The sequence below is a fragment of the Schistocerca serialis genome, unplaced genomic scaffold, assembly GCF_023864345.2.
Source record: "Schistocerca serialis cubense isolate TAMUIC-IGC-003099 unplaced genomic scaffold, iqSchSeri2.2 HiC_scaffold_1135, whole genome shotgun sequence".
In the NCBI taxonomy this organism is placed as follows: domain Eukaryota; kingdom Metazoa; phylum Arthropoda; class Insecta; order Orthoptera; family Acrididae; genus Schistocerca; species Schistocerca serialis.
Genome location: NW_026047332.1, coordinates 22501 through 27500, shown reverse-complemented (window position 1 = coordinate 27500; position 5000 = coordinate 22501). Strand labels below are relative to the sequence as shown.

Here is a 5000-nt window from a genome sequence, read left to right as displayed (position 1 = left end):
CAGCGCCTCTGCCGCACGAAATCGTGGACCGGCAATCACTCCACCTGCGCCCCACTCCAACCGCCCAACTCGCAACTCCAGCGGATGAACGGCGGACTTTTCCCGCAGTCGCAATGTGCAATCCACCCCTATAACATGCGTTTCATGAAGAGGTATGTCCAATATGCGACATTCCCGCTGTCCCTATACATGAGCTGCGAGCTGTACCACTTACGAGCTACAGACGCGATCGCGTTGCTCTCTGTACGAATGCCGATGCTGAGCGGTCAGCTAGGAGGCGCTCCATCCATGTCGGTACCGGTGAGCGTTGCACTCGCAGTCGCAAAAACGTACGGCAAGTATATTACTCGGAAGAGTTAATGACAGTCCAAGCCCCCCCTGCGTGGGGAGAGTCTTGCTAGGCCATGACCCACCGGAAGGGCGCAGCGTCCCCCACCCCAGACATGTGACGTCACACTATCGGTATTGACGACTAGACTCATTGCTTATAATCATTTGCCATACACCGGTGGAAGCTGCCGAGACGAGTAGCTACATAGCGCGCTCGCCGTGTCACTAATGTACAGAGATACAACAGTTTCGACGGGAACCACATTAAACGTATACACGGCGCTGATTAGTAATAGATAGAGCCATCAGAATACAGATAATATATACAACTGTCCGTATACATGCTGAAAGACTCTGCTCACAATCACAACCACACGTCAGCCACACACTCTTATCACGCACTACTCTCTGCCTGTAACACGCACACAGACAATATGTAAGCACCAGCATGCAACAACACCCAGTGCATCCTCTCCGCCACATTAGACAATCCACACTGTCATAACCAGACTGGGAGGTCCACACAGAAAACAGAATATCCCACCCACCCGACAACCACCATTGCTCAGCCAAGCCACCAACACCCACACATGTCCTACACAGGGGTGCACCCAACATCACAATACTGCCTCCTCTCACAGCACACAAACAATGGCAGGAATGAAAGACACAGGTCTGCCACAAGCATGGAATGAGAGCGCCGCCTGTCATGAGCCAAAGGTACATCCTGACGTGGCAAATCAGATGATACCGCAGGCATCCACGTACTATAATCACAATCAACAAACCGGCCGCCGCCCCCCCCCCCCCATTAAACCTTTCCTTACAACAATGTGTACCTTAACCTAACCTATGTCGTACCTTAACCTAACCTATGTCGTACCTTAACCTAACCTATGTCGTACCTTAACCTAACCTATGTCGTACCTTAACCTAACCTATGTCGTACCTTAACCTAACCTATGTCGTACCTTAACCTAACCTATGTCGTACCTTAACCTAACCTATGTCGTACCTTAACCTAACCTATGTCGTACCTTAACCTAACCTATGTCGTACCTTAACCTAACCTATGTCGTACCTTAACCTAACCTATGTCGTACCTTAACCTAACCTATGTCGTACCTTAACCTAACCTATGTCGTGCCTTAACCTAACCTATGTCGTGCCTTAACCTAACCTATGTCGTGCCTTAACCTAACCTATGTCGTGCCTTAACCTAACCTATGTCGTGCCTTAACCTAACCTATGTCGTGCCTTAACCTAACCTATGTCGTGCCTTAACCTAACCTATGTCGTGCCTTAACCTAACCTATGTCGTGCCTTAACCTAACCTATGTCGTGCCTTAACCTAACCTATGTCGTGCCTTAACCTAACCTATGTCGTGCCTTAACCTAACCTATGTCGTGCCTTAACCTAACCTATGTCGTGCCTTAACCTAACCTATGTCGTGCCTTAACCTAACCTATGTCGTGCCTTAACCTAACCTATGTCGTGCCTTAACCTAACCTATGTCGTGCCTTAACCTAACCTATGTCGTGCCTTAACCTAACCTATGTCGTGCCTTAACCTAACCTATGTCGTGCCTTAACCTAACCTATGTCGTGCCTTAACCTAACCTATGTCGTGCCTTAACCTAACCTATGTCGTGCCTTAACCTAACCTATGTCGTGCCTTAACCTAACCTATGTCGTGCCTTAACCTAACCTATGTCGTGCCTTAACCTAACCTATGTCGTGCCTTAACCTAACCTATGTCGTGCCTTAACCTAACCTATGTCGTGTTTTAACCTAACCTATATTGCGCCTTAATGTAACCTATATTGCGCCTTAATGTAACCTATATTGCGCCTTAATGTAACCTATATTGCGCCTTAACGTAACCTATATTGCGCCTTAACGTAACCTATATTGCGCCTTAACGTAACCTATATTGCGCCTTAACGTAACCTATATTGCGCCTTAACGTAACCTATATTGCGCCTTAACGTAACCTATATTGCGCCTTAACGTAACCTATATTGCGCCTTAACGTAACCTATATTGCGCCTTAACGTAACCTATATTGCGCCTTAACGTAACCTATATTGCGCCTTAACGTAACCTATATTGCGCCTTAACGTAACCTATATTGCGCCTTAACGTAACCTATATTGCGCCTTAACGTAACCTATATTGCGCCTTAACGTAACCCACATTGCCCCTTAACGTAACCCACATTGCCCCTTAACGTAACCCATATTGTGCTGTAACCCAACACACGTTGGGCCTTAACCCAACACACGTTGGGCCTTAACCCAACACACGTTGGGCCTTAACCCAACACACGTTGGGCCTTAACCCAACACACGTTGGGCCTTAACCCAACACACGTTGGGCCTTAACCCAACACACGTTGGGCCTTAACCCAACACACGTTGGGCCTTAACCTGCTCTGTAATTGTCATACGACGCGTTAAATTAGTGTAGTGTTGCCTAACTGCAACCCCCGCAATATAGTTTGCTACTCGCACTGCCCGGTCCCCAGTGTATCGCTTCATGTTAAACACCTTGCAGCGATACACTGTAATGTGGATGGCAGCAGGACGTACATGCTCAATGCCCTTCGCAGTTGTTCATTGGCATTCGCATGGCGAAGCACTGCGCCTACGCTGTGGTACGGCCTGTGTCAACTGTCCGCTGATGTTGTACCTCCAAATCACACACTGTACTGCACATTGGTCCTCATGTACTGAATGATACATCGTGGTACATGTGACCGTACAACGACTGCGCCAACAACGGCGAACCATGCGGTCCAAATGTTGTGCACGCAGCTACGTGTCGTCTCCCTATAAGAGCTGGAGTGCAGTGTGGTATGCCCTGGATGGCGATCAGCATGAGCCGTCTGTTGATGTAGTGGCGCGTGTTGTCAGACGTTGTCGTCTCTTCTCACACACCGTGATAGCATGGTGCACTGCGTTCCACATCTGCGACATGCGACAGAGGCCGGTTGACAGTCGTTTGCGCAATGGACATCGCATACGTACGGGGGCCACCTTCCACGTGTTTGCGAAGCGTGCACATGTTGTTGCGTGTATGTGGGCAGACATAGTGTGTCGTGACACCTGACACAGGCATGCAACAATCGTTGAATTTGCAAATGGCGATGGACGCCTACGTTTGCTGGTGACGTTACGCAAATGAACAACTGGTAAACCGTTGTGGTGCGGTTGTTCTCGCTAGAGGTGAATCAGTGATGGCGACGATCGGTTGAGCTACCAACCGGTTGTTTCAGCGATACCCACCATGCCCACGAACGTGAATGGCATGTGGGTGTGAAGCGATACGCGGCGGTGGCTGGGTGGGACCGGCCCCGGCCGGTGAGGGGGGGCCGCCCGGCGTGCTGGCCGCGCGGTGCGTGGGCGCACGCGCTACAGCCGGCTGGTGGGGGCGGCCACTGGCAGGCGCGCCGGCCGACGGAGGCGGCAGGCGGCGCAGCTGCGCGCCGGCGCACCCTGCACGCGGCGCCGTGCGGCCAAAGTAGGTCCTCGCGGGCCCGGTGCGAAGCGCGGTGGACATCTGCAGTGTGCTGGTCCGATTGAGGACTGTGTGCGCTGAGGATGCGCCGCCGCCCGGCGCTCGGCGCCGCGACGCCGTCTGCTGCTCGGTCGCCTCTGCGGTTCTCGCAGGTGGTTTGTATCGCAGCTGTGCGGACGTGTTGGCGCGTGCGCTGTGCTGGGAGAGTTCGCTTCGGCACCCAAGTGGGGCTTTTGTCCTTCTGTGGCGCTGGCGTTGGAGCTGCCGGTCACCGTAGGTGGCGCGTGTTGTCTCCCGCCGGCAATGCCACGACAGCACGCTCCCGGGCCTCTGTCGGCAGCGGCAAGCTCAGTTGGGAGCACGGGTGGTCGCACCTAAAGCGTCTACTCGCCAAACTCCGGGCGATTGCGCCTCTCTCGAACCCGACCAAGTACTTAGGACGGCGCTGCGCGCCGCCGGGACCTGAGAGGGTTTCGAGGTGTATGGTGCAGGGGAGCGCAGCCTCCTCCTGTTTGCAGAATAATTGAGCGGACGCTTGCGTGTTCGCGCGGGCCCCCGGGACACACTCCCGGGCGGCCGGCTGCTCAGCTCTAGTTGACGCAGCTCCCTGGTTGATCCTGCCAGTAGTCATATGCTTGTCTCAAAGATTAAGCCATGCATGTCTCAGTACAAGCCGCATTAAGGTGAAACCGCGAATGGCTCATTAAATCAGTTATGGTTCCTTAGATCGTACCCACGTTACTTGGATAACTGTGGTAATTCTAGAGCTAATACATGCAAACAGAGTCCCGACCAGAGATGGAAGGGACGCTTTTATTAGATCAAAACCAATCGGTCGGCTCGTCCGGTCCGTTTGCCTTGGTGACTCTGAATAACTTTGGGCTGATCGCACGGTCCTCGTACCGGCGACGCATCTTTCAAATGTCTGCCTTATCAACTGTCGATGGTAGGTTCTGCGCCTACCATGGTTGTAACGGGTAACGGGGAATCAGGGTTCGATTCCGGAGAGGGAGCCTGAGAAACGGCTACCACATCCAAGGAAGGCAGCAGGCGCGCAAATTACCCACTCCCGGCACGGGGAGGTAGTGACGAAAAATAACGATACGGGACTCATCCGAGGCCCCGTAATCGGAATGAGTACACTTTAAATC

General features: G+C 52.5%; 1 non-coding gene across 1 annotated transcript in view; it reads left to right on the top strand.

Annotated features, from left to right (window-relative positions):
- Positions 1-4453: 4453 nt before the first annotated feature.
- The window catches only part of LOC126432436 (small subunit ribosomal RNA), a 1910-nt gene continuing 1363 nt past the window's right edge, over positions 4454-5000 (top strand). Inside the window, exon 1 of the ribosomal RNA XR_007577964.1 lies at positions 4454-5000. This exon is cut by the window's right edge and continues 1363 nt beyond it. This is a non-coding gene — a ribosomal RNA (small subunit ribosomal RNA).